We start from the raw sequence: 22,985 nt of genomic DNA, 5'->3' as shown, positions 1-22,985 counted from the left end.
GGATGGTTGTAGAGTTAGTTTGCCAATTGTGGATCTAGGGAAGGATCCCTCATTTATTGAAGATGTGAGAGTGGCCTTTTGGTGAGGTTATGCAACATTTTTTAATGTTGTTTAGTAATTGGCTGTGGAAGATCCATGATTCAGGGATTCAAGTATGGAACTCCGGAATCCAATTTGCCTACTATAACCATCATATAACATAAAATAACAAAAATTTCTTTCATTTAAAAAACACATAAAATACACAAACATATACATATCATTATAAATAAAAATGAATGTGGATGGATGAATATAAATGTCATGTCATCTAACAAATATATCATATTATAAAAATAATACAATTTATGGGTACATTTTAAAAAGTAAAAATTAAGCATCTTTTCACAGTTAAATAAACAAACACATCCATTTCACATATCTTATAAAAATAAAACAATTCTACTCATGAATAAATTATTTTATATCATCCAATTTCCAAATGATAAATAATTACATATAATAAAATAATACAAAGATATCCTTTCATATTATAAACAATTAGTTGTAAATAAAAAAATTTCAATTCACAAAAATATTCCTTTCATTATTATATAATTTCAAATCAATAAATAATTATACAAACACAAATATAACTAAACAATTCAAATATAATAATTAACTAAAAAAATCCATTCATTAATAACCATATAAATATAAATTATTTAAATTAAATACTATAAAGTATAGAACAATAATTTTAATTTACAATATATAAAATAATTTAATTACGCTCATAGGCATCCCTTCTATTGGAATTTGTCACTTTAATCATTTTAGATGCGAGTATATTCTCCTCGTTGCCACAATATCAATGGATGGAATTCACACCACTAACTTCCCTGCATATCTTAACCACATCATTAAACCTTGTTTAAATTATTTTTTTACAAACTTTGATTAAAAATCTACCATGCCATTTGCAATTAATGAGAATGGGAAGACTACAAAATGTTACACTTGTCATAGGAGTGGAAAGGTGTATTTCCTAAAAAGATGATTATATGTTTCAAAACATAGATAACTTGTCTCCAATTCCTAATAACAAGTGTGAGTTTCATTAACTCGTCTTTCAATTTCAACCTTTCATGTCTTAATAATAATTTGTAGATAGATAACGTGAACAAAGCCATTTTTTATCCAAATAAATTCATTTTTCATTCAGTGTTTATAACTTTAAAATTAAAAGTGAACTACTGTGCAAAATTTTTAAAACATTGTAATAAATGTGAAGAAAATGTAATATTCTAATTTTTATTGGACTAATTATAAGTTAGCATTTTGAATTTATTTAATGTAGTGATGCTTAATTTAATTCTTATTAGTGATACAAAATTTCCATTTCACAAATAAATTCATGAAAATTGATAATGTATTTCAATATAAATTATATTGATAATATATAGTTTTTTATTTTAATTTTTATATTTATAATTATTTGTTGAGATTAATTAAGGTGTTATTTTTAGCTTTTAATATTTAAATTTATTTTATGACTTTGAATTCTATATTTAAATTTGGAATATAATATTAATGTTTTCAATACTAAGATTACTTTAATATTAATATACATATTTTGCGTTCCATATATTGCTTTTAGTATGAGTAATGGTTCTTTTATTGTACCTATTTTCAATACTAATATTTATTGTGCCTGTTATGGTTCATTTGCAATGTTTTGCATGCTAAAACGTGGAGGAATGCGTGGAAACCTTCAGAAATAAGAGCAAGGTTTATTGGTTGAGCGTTTCAAATTGTCATTAAATATTTATTGTTATTCATCACCATGTCGTTAAATATTATGTTTTATGCTTTATTACTCTGCACTCCATGTAGGATTGTAACATGGAGGAATAAGAGCAAGGTTTCTTGGTTGAGCATTTCAAATTGTCATTAAATATTTTTTGTACCTGTTATTCATCACCACTCCATCTATTATAAGAAAATTAGTGCTCCCTCAATGCATGCATTTCTTAGTGCTTGGGTTGTTGGAAATATTGAAGCAAATCAACATCCAATTACAAATTGCTCGAAGGATTACTAGAACGATTTGAAGGGGCTTCTCTCTGTTTCTATATACTAAGAAAGGTGCACAATCTTTCCATCTTCCTTTTCTCACCCTAGGGTGCCGACTAGGGTTGTATAGAATATTATTTAGTCTTAGTTCGACATGTAATCCTTATAGACATAGTCTTAGAGAGAAAATAATTATTTTTCCTACTATTCTTCTCAGTTAAGATGGTAATGATAGCAGTGAAAAGTAAAATTCCTTTGTCATGAGATTCCTTGAATATATGTATTGATTGTCTTTGTTGGTATAACAATTAGATTATTTCAATTTTAAAAAAATGACTTGTTAATATCTCTTATTCTTTCCCATTTTACAACATCAGGAAACAGGTTGGAGCAGAGACTTGCCCTACACCCTAGGATGTTTAGCTAGCCATAATTTGCCTAGTTTCGAGACTATTCTTTGACCGACATAAGTTGATAGTCTGAGGCTTAACCAGTGTGGCTTAACTAGTGCGTACGCAAACCATACCCTCCAATACTTTTGTGCATACCTTTTTTTTTTGACAAATTCGGTTGCTATATTAATGGCTGAAAAAATATGAGTCAGTTCTCGTGGAATACAATATACTTTTGGTGATTTGGATCAAAGGAGTTACAAAATGGGATTTTTCCTTGATCCTTGTTCTGCTGGTTTTACCTCTAAAGCTTCTTGAGCTACTATAGACTCTTACATAGTGAAATAACCAAAATTTACATTTGCATAACATATTTAATCTATTTCTATGTGGCTTATCTGCCTTTCCGTGGACTCCTCCGGATTTGGGTCCGGTTCTATCTGCTTGGCATTGGAGGAGCTAGTTGTTGCTTTGTTCTTTTTGTCCATCATATACTGCAGTATTGCTATGGATTCCTCAGCATGGCTACAATGGTTCGACATATTTCTAAATTGCTTGTGGAGAGAGGCTACTCTATGCAGAAAGAGATCTATCTCTGCTCTGTATTTATCATTGATGGTGCAATATTGATCATCCATTCTCGTCTCCAGGTTCCTGACCTGATTCTCCAAGGTGCGTTGTTGCGGCCTTACTTCCTCTAGTTCAGCTTGCAGGTCTACACAATGGAAGAAATCCTCGAAGTGAGCCATGCTTGCTTCAGGGCTGTTGCTGTCCAAAATCCCTGCAACAATAAGAGAAACAAAAAACAGGGGAACACGAGCTTGCTTGAGGGCGCTGATGGTCAAACGGGAGCAAGGAGGAGCTGTCCAGAGGTTCTGATAGGCACGGAAGGAGTAGGGACAATTTCTGAGGTGTTATAGACATTTTTGTGCCCTACAACCCCAAGCATGAAATGTACATAAACCAAGGGCTCCTAAGTCCCTAAAAGTGTTGTTCTAACCCCTAAAGGAACAAGGTCAACAGACTACAGCTTCTCCCAGAAGCTCTCCATGAAAACTACTCAGAATTGGTCAAAACAAGATCATTGCAGCTACTCCACTGGCTAAGTTTGTTGCATCTCAACTAAATGACAAATGGTAGTGTCATTCTGCGAGGTGGAGAGGCAATGGAAACTTCGAGAATCTTCTCCTGTGACACTTGCCTCACTGAATTCGACCAAGGATGAGTAAGAGGCCCTCAGTCTCCAAGTGGAAGCAAGAACTATCAGAGAGAAGACACTAATCAAATCACAAGCTGACTCATCCCCCTTACAGATATCTATATATGGATCCCTCATCCTAGAGATCCAGAGGCTGGAATTTTGCATATTGTAAGGAATTGTTGTTGGTTTCTAGAGACAAACATCAGATTGTTGGGTGATCTAAGATTTGTTTGAGGTGAAGAGGGGCTTCTTTGCTAGGAGGTTGATGCTGGGTCAGAACAACCGGTTGTAACTCCTCCTGGATCTTTTCTTGTTTTATCAATAAAAGCTATTTGAGTTTTCCTCCATGATTTTGTATCATTGATGCTTGTTACATTTGTATGGTCAATTTACATCTGATCCTAGATTGTTTATGATTATAGATCCATGTCTTTGTATAGTGCTATGCTTCTGTGATCTTACAGGTACTTTGTGAAGCTGTGCATGCAAGGGAGCTGGTAGCTGGGGACTATCAAAGAAGAGAGGGATCGAATCGAAGGATTAGCGCAAGACAGAGGTTGGTCTTTCTATTCCTCTCTATCTATAATTCATAAAGGAAAAACATAAGTAGTTTTTCTCTGTTTGTTTCTAAGGCAGCTGTCACACATTAGTGGGATAGAGCAGTTCTAAATAGACACTTTTCCCTGTAACAAAATGGTGACTCCGCTGGGGACATAATTAGTTTGTTTGTTTATCATTCTATGTTGTTTGTTTCATAAACTTACAAGTAGCATTCGAACTGCATTTGCCATAACAAATGCAAAGTAGACAACGGCTACTTCAATCCATCTAATGCATATGTTTATGATTTAAACAACTGATTCACAAACTATCTGATTTCCATTGTGATAGCTATTAGATCCTCCTTAGATCTACCCCTGATTGTTGCATAACTAATTGCTTTTTACTCGGCCAAAAACCAAGAACTGAACTGCAAACTGTGACCCGGAGACCGAACAGAGTCTCGTTTCTCGCCCAGCGCAGGTACTGTTCAGAGATTCTGAATTTCAGCGCACTTCCCGAGTGGACAACCTGCGTTGCATTTCAGATTCTCTGTGTTACAGGTGCGTTGATCAGACTAGCTCTGTGCAGTTGTGGTTTCTGTGGATCATTCTTTCCAGTTCTATTCTTGAATTTTGTTGCCTGTGATCAGTACATGTCTGTTTGAAATCCCTTTTCCTTGCTGTTATTCCGCCTCCTTTATACAAAAGAACTGTAGATGTTTTTGTGTGTCTGTTGAGTCATTTACAGTTCTCCTTTGCAAAAGTAACATAATCATACCGTCGCCCTTTGATTTGAAACTGTCGTAAGTGTCAATTTCAATTGTAGGAAAGAGTTTGATTGTTTTTTATGGTCGATTATCCTGTTACTATTGCTTTTGGTCTGAATTTGTAATTTTCTAGTGTAAAAAACAAGTATCCATTTCAAAATCGTAAGGTGTCAGTACGGACTTGTGCTCCCACGTACCATCGAGTATATTTTGGGAGACCCCTTTAGGCTTAATCCTTTATCCATACGAAGCCGTGTCTGCCGCCCTATCGATCGCAATGCACTGAACACAACATTCGGGAAGATTGACTGCCGTACCGTAAAACGTATTATGTAGTTTTGCGATTGGTTTGGTACTCCATCTACCTAGACTTCCAGAGTAGTCCCTTTCGTTCCTTTTTAGACTCCTTAACGGAAAAGGTCCATCTGAGCACTTGTCACTTCAGGCTCATTAAAAATCGAAGGCGACTAGAGTCATATTTTGTTTTTTCTCGACTCTTAAAAATTGAAAAAAGAAGTTGTGTCAAAGCGTCTAAAATTTATTTTAAACGGAATATTCATTACCCCTTTCCTACATTCATCTTGGGTTGAGAAAATGGAATCCACCAACCAAGGAATTCCCCTTGGAGGAAATCCTAGTCCCTTCTCCTCTTGGGGAGATGTTGGTGCACCCCATATGGCCACATTGTCGCTTCCAGGACTGACGATTGGTTTACCTGTATGGCTCTTCTCAACCTCTGTCGTTCAGAACACCAAAATTCCTGAACAATCGAATCAGCAATTAGATGATTCCAAAGTTACCCACCAACCTTCTACTTCCTCTAATTCTTCCTCTCCTCCTTCCTCTTCGCTTGATGGGGCTGGTAAAGCCAAAAGTCAAGTACCTAAGGAGAAGAAGGAAAAGAAGAAGAAAGAGAAGAAGAAGAAGGAGCCAAAAGCGAATGGGGGCAAACGAGTGTCATCTAGCGAAAATCCACACACTGCACCGACCAGGCCTAAATCGCCATGCATCATTTACAAAGGAGACCACTATCACAGAGATTGTCCTTGCATCCCTTGGATCTTAAGGGACTAGTCTCCTCGTTTGCACAACCCGGTGTTGTCAACCTCTGATGATCATGTTGAAAACACACCGTCAACTAGTGAAAGTGAAGCCCGAGGACAAAAAGGAAAATATAGATTTCCTTGTAAACTGTGCGAAGGCGATCATGTCGTCCACCATTGTCCCTTCTTAGATGAAGCTAAAAGAGTTTTGGATGATCGTCTGGTTTCACCGTTACGACTTCCTCCTGGATATTAAAAACCCTTGCCGAGTCTGTCACTAGTTGAAAATCTGGTTGGCCCGCTCAGGTGGTCGCCCGAAGCGTCTATCATTAAAGATAAACCATCTGAATCCATACCAAACGAAAGTCAAAAGGTCGAGGCGGCAGTTGACCCGGTCTTTCCTTCAGAGGTTCCATCTTCAGATGATACAGTCACTGAAGAGAACAAGGATGACACCGTCCAAATTCTTTTCATAAGCACAGACTCCAACGAACATGGGGGCAATTTACCCGTTCCTTTACGGCAGGAAGGAAGTTCGTTAGAATCATACCCGACCGTTTATTCGGTCCCACCTCCAAGCAACCTAGTTGTCTCCTTCGACTGGAATCAACTAGGCAGACCCCGTTTACCGACTAGTATACCATTCCAGATTATTGTTCAAATATATAGAATGGTTATGGTTGGTACCATCATAGATGAGGGGGCTTCTGTGAGTATCCTTTCCTCAACTACTTGGAAAGCGCTCGGTTCACCATCGCTTTTGCCTGAGATGAGAAATCTAACAGGTTTTGATAAAGGAACCAGTCGACCGTTAGGGATCCTTCCCAATGTTCCCATAACATTGAGAGGGAAAATCGTTCACATGAACGTAATGGTAGTTCAAGGACCCCTGGATTACAATCTACTCCTTGGACGAGACTATATTTATTGCATGGGAGCAATTGTCTCCTCACTCTTTAGAGTAATTTTTTTTTCGCACGAAGGAAGAGTGGTCAAGCGCGTGGACCAGCTTTCATTTCCCGGATCATACAGAGCAAATAGTCATATACCAGCCCTGAATGGTCTTTTCACGCAAGAAATGTCTCAATCTCCAGTCTGTCCACTCGATGAGCGCGATTGATTCGAGAGGACATGACTGAAACCCAGGGGGCATGCACCCTGGTCTGCTTTGGCAGGAAAACTTCAGGTATAGGGTAGGTTTCCGCGAGAGAATATGACCTCCGTACTCCCATCCGTGATTGGAAGAGGGAGTTGGACTCGAATAAGATCCTCTTGTCAAAGTTATGTGAGTTGGCGGGCATCGCCGCTCACCTTTTTTTATTTCGATAGACATCGCCAGAGAAGTGTTTGGTTTACGCCATAAGTAGAACTATCTTTGGTAACCTGTAAGAGGTAGGCCTCTCTCGGTAAAACAAATGCTTTAACGGAGTAAAGAAGGGGTAACCATGAAACTCTGTTTTATACCTGGTGGCATGCAAGCCTTTTGGCATGCAAGTGAAGAGCGACTATTTGTTTTTTAAATTCTTAGGACCTCTAACCCTTTAAACTCGTAGGATTGGTCGTTTCCTAACTTGCATAAAGAAAGGATGTGGGGCAAATCTCTGAATGTTGCCGTTTTTATATGAGACATTCTTATCACACGACTGGATTGATCGAGCAGTTTTAGCACATAGTTCAAGCTCGTTTAAAACTAAACATAAGACATGAGCAAATGTTTCCACCCGCGTTTAAGCTCGTTAAAAAATGAACTATTCCCCGGTAAATAACCATCGTGAATGTAGTACTTCAGCCATTAAAGCCTTGGTCATGTTTGCACCGTCACCTCCACTTTTTCATTGGCCGATCATTCACCTCCATTTGATTGTTTACCCATTTTGAGGAATAACTGCGAAGAGTGATTTCACTAGCCATCCTTGTGACACTGCCGTGATTGGAAAATTCCAAACCTTACCTGGAATCAGCTGCTACTCGTTTTATCACTCGTTCCTCAAAAGACGAGTCTCCTTTAAGCTCTTTTCAACTGACTCGTAAAATATGAAAAGATTGTCGAGCCATTGGCCTCTCCAGCTCGTTAAAGGGACAGGAAGTGCTATCCCTCCTCTAGATTTTAATCTTTTTGGACCTGAGGGATTATTACACAAAAAGATCAAGCGCTTGTTTTGTTCAGCTCGTTAAAAGTATCGAAAATCCATCCCTTCTGTATTGTTTTATACTTTTTCAGACTTAAGGGATTAGATGACGAAAAAGGAATTTTGTAGTTACCTTTACGTTCTTTTTCAGACTCTCTAAAATTGAAAAGGACCGAGTTATCTTTGTCGTTAAACTCGTTAAAAGGATTAATAGCGACAAACTTGTCTATAGACGAGAACGAGTTTCACTATGGCTAGGCTCGTTAAAACATAGCGATGGGTTTGCCCGAAGGGCAAATTATAGAACAAGCATATGTTATCCTCCTCAAGCTTGAAAAGGATAAAGAGGTACTGGTCAGCAATGACTGGGGAAACCTTGGGAAGAAAACTCAAAGAAACTTTGTTGGTAGCAAGTCGCTCTTGAACATGACACTTCCGCTCCGTGTCCGAGTCGGGTTGGGTTGTTTCATTCACCGGTCACATCACCATGGTCACGCCATACCATCCACATCTGGGGTTAATGCTACCAATCCACCACATCAGTGTCACCGATATGTCCAAGGGAAGTCATTCAGAGAGTCCACCTATGTCTCACCCACTACCATACATTATACTCCATTCTTTCATGACCGCCACCCTGAACCTTATATCACCAGATCGTTTTCACCTCCATTAATATCATTTGCTCCGTTTTGTGTCATTGATGTGGGATTCATTAAGGCCCTCCTGTGACAGATCACTTCTTGTCGACATCAGCTCATTATCCAAGAAGTTGATCTAGGAACACCCCATTCAGTACTTTGAAGCTTGCATGCCTCAATGGCAAGTTTCTCACTTCCGGCGACAGGTTTGCATCAATGGCCTTCGACCGAAAGATTTTGCGTGGTGTTCGACACCAAGTCCTTTATTCACACCACATGAATTGTACTGTAGCACCTTGAGGGTCATTATCATTATCGGTGATTCCTCTCGCGGTTGTTAACAGTTTACATCATTGACTGGTAATCAAGCGATGTCTTTCCATGTTCGACTTCAGAACATTTCTCACATGGATTGACTTGTACTTCGAGTGAAGATCGGACGAGATTGAAGACCCCGAATCTAGTTTCATCCATCTGGGCTACGATATATATTCAGGGAAATAAAGACATTTAATGTACATCATTGCCGGACAGATAATGATCCACTCAAAAGGATGATGGCTCTATCAGAATCATCAGTCTACACTCAGACGATTGCCTGTCCTATGTACATGAAAATGAATTTATAAAGCTGAGCATGGGAATGCTCGCCTCGGCTAGATCATGAAAATAGTATGAAGATAATGTATTGTATTTTATCTTATTACAGGTCTCCTCCCAGCATTGAAAGAACTTCGAATCCTCATAATAAAGCATTTCACCCGACACCAAAAGGTTAACGGCCTCATACTTTAGGGGGAAACTGTTATAGAATTTTTTGTGCCCTACAACCCCAAGCATGAAATGTCCATAAACCAAGGGCTCCTAAGTCCCTAAAAGTGTTGTTCTAACCCCTAAAGGAACAAGGTCAACAGATTACAGCTTCTCCCAGAAGTTCTCCATGAAAAACTACTCAGAATTGGTCAAAACAAGATCATTGCAGCTGCTCCACTGGCTAAGTGCATTGCATCTCACCTAAATACACTGTGAGGGTGCATTGCATTTTAAAATTCCCTTCTGTGGGGTGCGATGGGTGAGAAATAACAAATGTCAGTGTCATTCCGCGAGGTGGAGAGGCAATGGAATCTTCCAGAATCTTCTCTGTGACACTTGCCTCACTGAATTCGACCAAGGATGAGTAAGAGGCCCTCAGTCTCCAAGTGGAAGCAAGAACTGTCAGAGAGAAGACACTAATCAAATCACAAGCTGACTCATCCCCCTTACAGATATCTATATATGGATCCCTCATCCCGAAGATCCAGAGGCTGGAATTTTGCATATTGTAAGGAATTGTTGTTGGTTTCTAGAGACAAACATCAGATTGTTGGGTGATCTAAGCTTTGTTTGAGGTGAAGAGGGGCTTCTTTGCTGGGAGTTTGATGCTGGGCCAGAACAACTGGTTGTAACTCCTCCTGGATCTTTTCTTGTTTTATTAATAAAAGCTATTTGAGTTTTCCTCCATGCTTTTGCATCATTGATGCTTGTTACATTTGTATGGTCAATTTACATCTGATCCTAGATTGTTTATGATTATAGATCCATGTCTTTGTAAAGTGTTATGCTTCTGTGATCTTACAGGTACTTTGTGAAGCTGGGCGTGCAAGGGAGCAAGTAGCTGGGGACTATCAAAGAAGAGAGGGATCGAATCGAAGGATTAGCACAAGACAGAGGTTGGTCTTTCTATTCCTCTCTATCTATAATTCATAAAGGAAAAACATAAGTAGTTTTTCTCTGTTTGTTTCTAAGGCAACTATCACACCTTAGTGGGATAGAGCAGTTCTAAATAGACACTTTTCCCTGTAACATGAGGGAAACGCAACAAATCGTCGAAGAAGACAAGATAGAGGGGACATTAGAGAACTGTTGCTCGCGGAGGTAACAAAGCATAGAGTAATGAAAATAGCGATACGAGGGACAATAAATAGGAGGAAAGTGCGTAGAGCGAAGGTGGGAGGGGAGCGTGCTTATCACGATGGAGAGATAACGTATCTGTAGAAAGGATTGAAGAAAATCCTGCAAGGCTTGAGGATCGGGTCTGAGAAGACGTTTACCGGCTGGGATGTTGAGACTTTCAATGCCCTTGAGTGTTTTACGAACCTCATATCTATTCCAAATCTTTATACCATAAGCTGTTCTGCTGTCGGCCCAGATCGCATGATTCATCTCAGTGATTCTGTCAGTGATGCAATGCTTGCTGCTAAGGAGATGTGACTGAGTCATGGCAACGGTTGGAAGGACTCGTTGGAGTTACATCTCAGGATGCCAATGGGTCTTTCACATGCTTTGTTGGCACGCTCATCCGCTTTTTTATTCAATTTACGAAGAATATGGTAGTATTTAATATCTTCCATTTCCTGATGAAGGATCTGGTTGCATCTGTTAATTTGCTGGAGGAGAGTATTTGGTGTGTTCTACTGATGCACCATAAGGCAAATAATGACTGAGGAGTCCCCAAATACCTTTGCCTTTTTTATTCCTAGCTTGCTTAACTGGGTTAGGCCCTGGAACAGAGCTAATGCTTCAGCTCTGTTGTTAGAGTTCTTCCCGAGACCCCATTCATAATGGAGAATACATTCTCCATTGGCATTACAAATCAGCCCTCCTGCTCCGGCTAGACCCAGATTTGACTTGGATGCCCCGTCGAAAAATAAGTGGAAGATGTTACAGTTGCATATCCAGTTAGCAAATTCTTCTTCTTTTAGTCTCAGTTTCCACGTACTGACTTCTCCTTTAGTTTGAGTCTCCCTCCTGCGGGCTTCCTGAGCATTGGGATTTTTCTCCAAGATGTAACTGATTAAGTTTCACTCCTCTATGCTATAGTTTGTTGCATCGATCTTTCCAGTGGTGTTACTTGAGATTGTTTCAAAAGCGAGTGTTTTAGCTTTGTGGCAGATTTTACAAATGCTTGAGCCTTTATCCTGGAAGAATTTATGGTTTCGAGCTAGCCAGATGCGCCAGAGTAGAGTGAGTGGGAGGGTGTTCCATACTTTCTTCACCAAACTACTTATTTTTTCTTTCTAGGGGCAAGACTTCCTCCATTTATATATTGTCTCTGCTATAGTGGGCTGGGGCTCCCAATTTGTATTTCCTATTGAGGCCATTTTCCCCCAACAGCCAACAGCAACTGGACAATCTATGAATAAGTGATCCATTGTTTCCGCTGATTTGCAATAGTTCAGACATTTGGATGGACCAATAATGCCTCTTCTTCTTAGGTTTTCAGCTGTTAGAATTTTACCTTTCAGTAAGACTCAGATGAAGAATTTTATTTTTGGAGGAGCCTCTGCTCGCCATACTATTTTCCAATGATTCCAGAGGCTTATTTGATAGATGCTATTACAGAGGTATTGATGACCGGCTTTAACTGTGTAATTTGTTCCAGATGCATCCCATCGAAAACTATCCATTTCACCTTCTTGAATGGGAGCCTTACTGTGAAGGAGCATCTTCAGAGAGTTGAAGCTAGGTTCTAATGCATTGGGAAGCTTAGGAAATTTCCAGCCAATCCAAACATGGGAGAGGGAGTCCCAACTCGAGATTTGAGAAAAATGGTATAATCCTTTATTGTTAAGCCAATTTATAATAGGAGTTGCCTCTGTTCTCATGACCAGAGGTTGCTGCCCTAGAATTTTGTCTGTTCCAAACTTAATGCTGGTTCCCACACCAGGGACTTTTGAGATGTTTTGACACATAAATGGAAGAACCTTCTTGCAAAGTTTCCAAATTTTTGTGGATTCTCTGTTAGGAATGTTGGTGTCTAAAAGTTGTTGTCTTGAACAGCTCAAGTATTTTACCTCCAGTACCTTTTTCCACCACATTGTAGGTCCTGTGATCAGTCTCCATATAATTTTTGTGCCAAAAGCCAGATTTAGGAGCTTTGGTGATCTGATGCCAAGCCCGCCTCTGTCTTGGGTTTGGATTACATGTTTCTAGCTAACTAAGTTGAACTTATTCTTATCAGTTTTCCCCCCTTGCCAGAGAAAATGTCTAAGAGCAACTTCCATTTTATGATGAAAAATAGCTGGAGCTTGATATAAAGAAAAGCGATAGATAGGAAGTGAAGAAATACCTGATTTAAGGAGAATAAGCATGCCTGCTGGATTAAGCCACATTGTACCCCATTGCTGCACTTTCCTCTTAATCTTGTTAAGGATTCCATTCCAGGTTTCAGCCTTCAAGCGCCCCATGCTCACAGGCATACCTAAATAGGAAAAGTGGGTCCATTCCAGGTTGCATGTGACTCCAAATATGCTTGCAATGTTGTGTATAACATGATTTGCAGTGTTCCATCCATAGATGCAGCTTTTGAGCTGATTGACCTTGCCTCCGGAATACTCCATGAATTAGTCTAGGAGTTTCTTGAATCGCCTTGCTATTGTGGTAGATGCTCCCCCATTTAGCAAGGTGTCATCAACAAACTGAGAATGGTTAATGTTCTTTGCTCCATTCCCAAATTTGATGCCAGTTATGAGCCCTACTCTACGATTGTAATCTAAGGCTTGACTGAAGGATTCAGCCATGAGGATGAACACGTAAGGAGATAGGGGGCAGCCCTGTCTTAGCCCCCGAGAGGATTGGAAAGCTTCAAAGGGCCTCTCGTTCATCAGGGGGGATATCCAGGGCCCAGAAATGCAGGCTGCAATCATGATGATGAAGGATGGCTCGAAGCCCATTTTGTTTAAGACAACAAAAAGGAAGGAGTGCCTTACTCTATCGAAGGCATTTGCAAGATCCAGTTTTAAGACAGATCCTTTTTCTTTCCTAGTTAAGCTTGAGTGGATGGCTTCTTGGAAAAGAAGAATGGAGTCGGTGATATGCCTATTGGGGAGGAAGCCTCCTTGATTTTCAGAAATCAAGGAGGGAAGAAGAGGTTTGAGCCTGGTTGCTAAGATTTTGGATATAATTTTATAGGACGAGTTACATAAAGAGATGGGTCGGAATCTAGAAAAGGAGGAGGGGCGGTTTTCTTTAGGTATGAGAGCAAGATAAGTGGAGTTAGTGAATCCTCCTACCTTTCCTTTTTTCAGCACCCAACGGATCATCTTTATCAGGTCTTTTTTTATCATTGTCCAGTACTCCCTAAAGAAGCAGATGGGGAATCCATCCAATCCTGGAGCCTTGTCAGGATGCAAGCTCCAAATAGCTGCCTTGACCTCCTCTTCCTCTATTTCTTTGCTAAGCTTGTTGTTCATTTCTTGAGTAACCCCTTTGGATAGATGCTGCAGCAAATTTGAATAGTCTTCTTCCTATTTATTTTCAGTTAGTAGATCCCTGTAATGTTTAGTGGCAGCTTTCCTTATAGTTTCCTGTGTGCTGTACTGATTTCCTTCATTATCCGTGACTATGCTTACTGTATTCCTGAGCTTTCTAACAGTAGCTTGTTTGTGGAAGAATGTTGTATTTTTATCTCCTGCTTGAAGCCAAAGTTTCCTAGATTTTACGCACCATTTTATCTCTTCCTCCCTGTTAATTTGGCTTAGCTATGCATATAAGTTGCCTTCGTGATCTTTGTTTTGCTGAGACAGTCCTTGTTCTTCTAATTTTTGTTGAACATCTTCTAGCCCTCTTTTGAATTTCGTTTTGTTCTCTTTAGGTTCTCGGTAGCTGTTCCTAGCCCACTCTTTTAGTGCCTGCTTGACTCTTTTTAGCTTTGATTCCCAAATAATAATTGGCGAGCCTTCGACATGCTGGATCCATGTCGTTTGGACCACTTCTCTGGCAGCTGGCATCCGGTTCCAAAGAGGGTTGTATTTAAAGGGGATGGGACAAAGAAGGCAGTGGTTTTGCAGAGTCAACGTAATGGGGTAATGATGAGAGGCCGATGTGTTGAGAATATTAGCGTATCCCGCTGAGAAGGAAGAGAGGAAGGCTATATTGATTAGGAATCTCTCTAATCATTCCATTATGTTACCAACACCGATCCTTCGATTTCTCCAGGTGTATCTGCGATTTTTGGGAATAACATCAACTAAATCGTGCTCCTGGATGATGGTTTCTAGCCGGCCTCTGGAGGGATCTGGAGTGAAAGTTCCTCCTCTTTTTTCATTGGCATGAAGGATCAGATTGAAATCTCCTGCAACTATAAGATTCTTGTTTTGTTCCCCTTCTATGCTTACCTTCGGATCGTCCCAACAGATTTCTTTTTCTCTGTAGTGGTTGGGAGCATAAACGTTGTAAATGGTTACTGTTTGGATACCTGTTCTGCTGTCGAGAGTGGTTTTGATCCATTTTTTATGAATGTTTGTAGAGCTGCAAACCCATTTGTTGCTGTCCCATATGGTTACAATGCCACCGGAGGCTCCTCTGGCTTCGCTGATGCTTCCACAAAACTGTCGCTGCTGGCTTATGATTATTTTCATCTCGTGCTGATCTTGTTTTGTTTCCTGTATTAGCATGATTTTTGGTTTTTCATTGTGAATTAGTTCTCTGAGGGAAGCTAGCTTGGAGGGGTGCCCTAAACCCCTGCAGCTCCAAGAAAGGATTTTCATCATGGAACTTTGGGTGTGCGGAGAGGTGCTCACCTCTCTTGGTCTTTACTACTTGTTTCTTTTTATTGATGCCCAAGAATGAAAGAATCTATTGGGGTTTGCGTGCCCATAGCTATATCTTTTTGGGCGCTCTCATCCCTCTGTTGCCTATTTGATTTTATGCCCGGTCCCTGTTTTTTTAAGGCATCACTAGCTGCTCCATGATCCTTGGAAGATTTTATGGTAACTCTGGATGAAAGGGGATCAGGAGAGGGCTGAGAGGAGAATGGGGGAGGTTGCTGGGAGATTGGGGGTTCAAAGGAAGGGTTGTCGGGGATAGATTCTACTGCTGAGAGGATAGAGAAGGGATTGGAAGAGGGAGGAAGGGGCGGTTCGGAGCGATGTAGATCTGAGGATAAAGGGGAAGGGGAGGAAGGGCACGGGTTGGATGGTCCAGGGATTTTAGAATTGAAAGAAGGCTTGGAGGGGGGGTTGGTTTCTCCTTTTTGACGGTTTCCGAGTGGCCATCCTGCTCTTCATTGTCTACATTAACAACTTTTGTGCATCTATTAGCGAAATGTCCATATTCATGACATACCTTGCATTTAAAAGGAATATGTTCATAGTCCAGCTGCTGGATGTGGTTCCAATCATCCACTTTCAGCTTTATCGCTTCCGGTAGTCCTCGACCTAGATCCACTTCAACACAGATCCTTGCGCATGCTTGCATGTTGTCCTTGGGCTCAGTGCAATCGATGTACTTGCCAACAGCATTCCCTATGGCCTTAACCGAATCATCCCCCCAGCAATGTAGAGGAAGATGAGGTAGGCGGACCCAGACTGGAACAACACTTGGGATGTCCAGTTTCGAGTCAAAATCTGGGGTCCATTTGTTGAGATAGAGTCCGCTTGAGTCCATGAAGTATGGCTCGTTCCTGAATATCAGATCTTTTTCCTCCTTTGATTCAAAATGAAATGTATAATACCCTTTGCCACAAAATCTGATTGATATTTTTCCTTGGATCTTGTCTGACCAGTTTCGCTCGACCCATCTTTGAACTGTTCTGGGCGATGGCCAGAGCCCTGTAAATTGTCCTATTAATCCTTTCTCAGCAAGGGAAAGGGTTGCCATACAGGGACTAGTTGGCGGCAGATGAACTTCCTGCAACACATCGAGTTTCTTAACAAATTTCGTGGTTACAGGTCTGGGTCTTTGCGGGGGGAGGGACTTAACCAGTTCAGAGAACGCTTTTTGCGAATCAGGATCCTCATGGGACGGATCCGAAGAACCCATGGCTGGGCCAAGGCCCAAGCTGATGCAGATTAGAGCTCAGAGGTTGCGCGGTTCAGGCAGACACGCACAACATCACTTCCTCTTTCAAAATGACTACAATAATAAACAAATTACCATTTTACTACTAGATATTGAGTTAGGTAAACAAGTTCCCTTTTGGCAAGATCATCAATATTTCTTGAAGCGTTCACATGATTCCATGTCTACATTTTCTTGGCCTTTTTTGTGCATACTTTAAGCTTTCAACATTAAACCCATATCAACTATTTATGAGGTTCTCTATCTTTCCTCTCATACCCATAATAGGGAAGACATTGTTTTACTTTTAAAGAAAATATCCAAGTTAATTCCTATCATAATAAACATTGTTTAACTCTTTCCTTTTCCTGTTAAAAAAAAACTCCATTATCTCATTGCTATAACTTAAATTAATTTTCTTTTTGGTTTTGTAACAAGGTTACCATCTCAACAATTTCCATTCTTTATTACTATACAAAAGACTTATGTAGAAAATTAAATACCCTTTCTTCTTATGACACAAAGATTTACTTTAACATAATAACAATTTTTTTTCATTATAATGTAGAATTTTTCTATAAAGAAACCATAAAAGGAGTTAAAAATCACAAAAGTACTTATCTGTCCTATCTAATCTCCCAAGAAGATTAATGGGGAAGATCCAATTTTCTCCCAAGATTTCTTCTCCAAAATTTTTCTATTTTATACAGTTTAGAAATACAAATTTGATTTAGCTTGTTTATTATTCTCAAGACCATATCACTCAAGTCTAAAACTCTAAACTGAAGGATCCTTTTCCAAAGGTTCCACTGGCTCTACCTCTAGCTCAAAAACCAGTTAGCCTTAGCCTCTCAAAGTCTTGCCAACTTTCACAACATTTTATGCAAATTATATGCTAAAATCTTATTTTCTCTCCATCCTCGGCCATCATCTGCCACTAGTGAATATTGTCCAAATGACATGGGGTTTTGTTTATGGAAGATTAAAAATATATTTTTAATTTTTCCTTTATTTTTATTTTTCATTCACTTAATGTCGTTCCATTATATATCATTGTTGTTGCAAACAATGATCAATACTTCTCCGAAAATGAGTTAACGCTACTCAACAAAATATATATTAATGCTCATATTAATGTTGCATTGTATCCAATGCTCAATTCTATTGTCATATCAATGAACACTCTCCAAAGTTGTTTATACAACCCTACTCTTCTCTCAAATGTTGTTTATTAATATATACAATACGTATATAAAGTAATTTTGCTCCATATTAAAAATAAGGGAAGCTGCGAGGCAGCAAGTCCCTGCATCAAGTTGAACTTTAGATCTTTTCCATAACTTAAAGGCAACTGCATAGGATACCAGAGCAGCTGGCTCAGATGGCTTTCAAAGTGACCACAAAGATAGTACTACCATCATCCATGGAGGGAACCCTCAAGCACCTGGGTGAATGAAGCTAGCTTTTTTGAACATCCGAACACTTTTGCACAGAACACGTGAAAACTGTTTGCAAACGAGTTAACGGCGGATAGCTATGATGCCGATGGGCGTGGTGCTCCTACCTTCGCTTTTCTCTTCTGTATGAGAAGAACTGGTTGAGAAATGACATAGTAATGCATGAAAGCAATCCGAGCACCCACACCCTGAATGTAAACACTGGAAGAGAATGATCATCGGTTGTGGGTACTGTGAGGGAAACTTGCTCAATTCACGAATTAGCTTCTTCACCATTTTCAGCTTCCTCGTGATCAACTGAACAATGTACTATGTTCAGATTCCAGAACTGCACCACAGCCAATAGAAGTTTTATCACATGCCTTAACAAGCGTGTCTAATAATTGAAGTTAAAGGTTTTGTAAATTGAATAATTGAGTTAGAGGATTCCATGGCAGTTGAACATGAGTGGATCAGAATATCAGTCAACCCTCTACTTGCTCGATGCCTAAATCAAAATATCTACCTGTCTGGAAAATTTGGTATGGGCACATATCCCGACATATCTTGATAAATCTTGTTTTGTTATGCCCTGATTCATCATGTAAAGCCTTGCTCTGTTTTGCTTCTATTGTATGTGTTTTAATCTCCTGATTTGAGTTTCATTTGTTTTTGGTTTACCCCTGATTTCTTAGTTGCAGGCTCGTGGATTTGAGTTTTCAAGACCTATACACAGTTTGCTAGATGGAGAACCAGAACATGATAGGACCATATTTGGACATAGTTAGTCAGGTACCAGGGCATGCATGCTCAGAGACTAAATTTCCATTGCTGGTTTTATACTCTGTTTACCCGAATTTTATGAATTTGAAGCCCTTATGGTAGACAGCTCAATATGAAGGAACTTTGTTAAAACGTTCTCAGTATTATCAGCTTAGTTCTAATGGGAGTATTCAAAGGGGTAGGCTTGATGCAACACTGGCTAGTGGGATGGAAGCAAGCTATAATTATATCCACATGGCTAACTTATCTGGCCCTTATGCTAAATGTATAAGATGTGGGTTTACTTTTCACCCTGCACTAGTACAGAGCTTGTCGGAGATGTTGCCCGATAATGGCAAGGTAAATAAAGAGACTAACCCTGAAAACACGACCATGGAGAAAAATGAAATTTCTGAAGTACTGGCTACATGAACATGAGGCCTCTAGGATGTTAATTTTCCATGGTACAGGGAAACTATTCCCTCATCTTTTACAACTATGCCAAATATGGGAATGAATGAATTGTGCATGACAGCCCTGGATAGCTATGGGGGTGAGTTTATTGATTGTCCTGTCATTGAAAATGAAGGTGCAATTCGTGTGAGCTGTGATGTATTAAGCAAAGGAAACGCTGGAGATTCTCAGACTCAGCTACATGAAACCACTACTGATTTAGATGCTTTGTTGAGTTCTGATGAAGAGGAGAGTAGCGATGGTCAGGAGAGTAGCACTGGTCACTCACTAGGTGAATATAGTGGAAATAAAAAGGCATGTACAAAATTTGGGGATGATATTGTTGCTGGGATATCAGCCAAGCAAACAATTAGCAATCAACAGGAACATAAAGAAGAGGAAGCAGACTTTGGAGCTGCTATTATTGAAGAATCAGTTCATGAGCAGAGTATCGTAATCACTACTAGTTAGCTTGTCATAACATAGGTAAATAGAGTGCATTCAATAGTCTTATCACATAGTCTGAAGCCCTATATGATGAGTAAGATAAGCCCCAATAGGATCCCGAATTGCATATGAATCAATCTGTAACCACTAGTTTATACATATATCATAATATCCATAACATCTTACACAGAGCTTTGTGATTACTGGTTACTCATATTAGAAATGGGCTATAGCTGTATCACTAATAAGAGGTTACTGTAAGCTCCTAATCTATACGTGTGAAATCTCCTGTAATTCAGAGCTTATGGAGGAAATGCTAAAAATAGATGAAAAGTTGCTAACCTTGATTAACGAAATTGAAAACAGCAGACAGCAGATAGCGGAAACAGAAACCAGGAGGTATACAGAAATCAAATTCTTTTCCAGATAAATGAGCACTCCGTTGCTATCAACTCTTTTAGCTGTTTAGCACGATCAGCTCCCCATCCAGCGCCCCAGCTTACAAGCTCCCAAGCTCCCCTGCCAGCTCAAGAAAACCAGCCAGCAATCAGCAAACCCTCGGTTAATCTGTATAGTATTTGATAAAAAGCAGTCAGCATAGTCATTCAGATCAAACAGTACACCAATCTACATCCCCAACCCTCCATCATTAGATAGAACTAAAAAAAATGTTTCAACTCTGTTTGCAAATGTTTATACGATTCCTAGGCCATGCAGCACCAAGTGAAGGCCATATCATGCAAATCTATAATTGAGGAAGTAAAGATTACTCACAAGCAGACATGCAGTTACTAAATAACCATCAGCAGAGACAGCTATATATTAGCATTTAATGAAAGTCGCAACTTGTGTAGGTGCCAGTCATAAGTTGCAACTGAGGCCAAGTTTTGTTCTCATTACCGTCTCTAAATTCACTGGGCTGTTCCAGGACCATATTTGAGTTCATTCTCGGATGCATGATGAAATGTTTGTGTTGCCTCTCATTCTCAGAGTTCAGTCCCATTTTGTTTCTTGGTTGCCATACATATATACAGTAAAGTATAAACCATAGACTAAAAGGATAAACTGACTGAAGCAAAAGACAACAGACTGCACAAGAATGAATTTGAAATCCACAGTCAATGCACACTTAAGTAGGAATAGAAGAATGGAAGCCAGCTAGCTGTCGAAATCTTAACACCGTAAGAGTGTGATGCCTGGTAGTTAATCACATTTGAAAACCTCATTTCTGACATTTGTTTAATATTGCATGAAAGCCAAAATGGAGTAATAGCTACCTTGTAACTTCTCCAAATGCCCATTATTGCATGATCAAGCTAATGAAAAGAATGCACGAGACCATGGAAAATTTAAGAAGTGCCCCTGTAGTCCATGCTTCAGGTAGGTAGGTATAAATGGTACACCACACAATTGATGACTATATTGGGGCAAAGAATTTGTGTTTACATAAAGCGTAATCGATGCTTAATGCTAGCATATCATCAATTCAAGACACCAGTAACACGAAAACTGCCTTGAAGCTTACATTTGACCTTGAAAATAAGCATTTCTTATGACAGACTGTAACATGTGAAGAATACAAGACAAGCACGAATGCTAACAATTAAGACATTAGACCTATCAAGCAGGCTGATACTCTTTTCAGAAAGTTTTCATATATATACAAAACTGTCTCAAACAATTGATAACTGCAACTGCTGCCAAACAAAACTGGAAACTTGTATACGGTAGTTCCCCTGAAAGGAATACTGGCATCAATGATACATTTATCAGTCCTCAGTTTAGATTCTTTAGATTCAACGATCTTAAAATCATCTTTAACTGTGTCATCCTATGTGACATTTTTACTCTCAAGCTTTGTCTGCAGTGCCTCTCCTTTGTCAGCTTGATATTCTAGTTTTGTAATCATCGGCATCCTAGCAGAGACGATAGAAGCATAAAAAATGAGAGTTGCACCACCATGGCAGATCCAAATGCATATTTGAAGCATCCGTCGTAGACCTGTAACAGAGAAGGAAGCAGGGAATTAAGACAACGCATAAAATAATGCAAAAATAGGCCTGAGATTCAGAATTTTGACTATCTCTCCACAAATATGTGAGCTGTAACTCAAATATACTCCATAATCATGCCAAGTACTTGTTGTAGATTCATATGCTCTTCGTTCGAGATGTTATTATTTTCTTGGTTTCTTTTTTCTTTGTGTTTCTACTTTTACGATGTCAATAATCAGAAGAGCCATGAGAACAAGTGCTAAGAGAAACAATGTCACGAGTTGAGTAAGTTGGCTTATGCTAATGGATTCCATGTTATGTGAAGCAGGGAGATGTATGTCAATATCTAGGTGCAGAAGGTGGTTTTGTTTTGTAAGTGAGAAATTAGGCATTGCTTTTGCCAATTTATAAAAGAGTTCAACGTGTTTGCAAGCTGGTTTTAAGTGTGAATGGAACTGGGTTTTTGAGAATATTTTACTGTACAACCAAATAAGGAAAGGCGTGCTAGATCGCGAGAGTTGAATGCGGGATAGATTCCTGACACGTGCAGAAGTAAGTACATATACGGATTGATTTGGAATGGAGCTGAAATACTTGAAGATCAGATTGGAGGGGATATAATCCAATATGAGGAGCATTTATTGGAGCAGGCCAGTATTTAATGATCGGCATAAAACGAAAAGCTTACGTTAAGTGAGCAATCGGTGCAATTAAGTGATCTATCTGACATGGGAGGCAGATGGCATATGAAATGATGTATGTGACGGCAGAAGTAAATGCGAAATTAGGTGATGTATCTGACATCAGGGGCAGATCTCAAATGAAATCTTGGTGGTAGATTGGGTCCAAGCTATTCTAATAAACAATTGGCTAGACAGGACAAGTAATGAGTGTATGAAAGACATGTTCAGACAACAGGTGTAACTAAAGCCCTTTCTTATAAAGCACACTACGTAATACTAGATATATTCTATTTTATTGTGCCTCCATGTATAAGACTCTAATGCAGATGACTGAACTACTTACTTATGCAGGTAGCATGGTTTCTAATATACAGAAGGTCACCTTTGCAGCTACAATCATAGCTGCCCCATGTATTTTTGCAACTGCTCTCTGAGCAGTGGCAAGCTAAGAGACAGATTGATATGTGCTTCACATAAGCGTCAGTAAGAGCACTAACATGTGCTATCACATTGGCTTGTGCTTCACAATCTAATTTTGGCCCTTGTGCCCACAAGAACAACATTTTAACCAGCCAAATTTGTTGAAGATAGGATATCTACCTGAGGGTGAACACTACAGAAA

The sequence above is a fragment of the Pinus tabuliformis genome, chromosome 1_2 (assembly GCF_031772625.1).
Source record: "Pinus tabuliformis cultivar Carrire ecotype Pingquan chromosome 1_2, CPIR1, whole genome shotgun sequence".
NCBI classification, from domain to species: domain Eukaryota; kingdom Viridiplantae; phylum Streptophyta; class Pinopsida; order Pinales; family Pinaceae; genus Pinus; species Pinus tabuliformis.
This window is presented reverse-complemented; position numbering follows the sequence as displayed.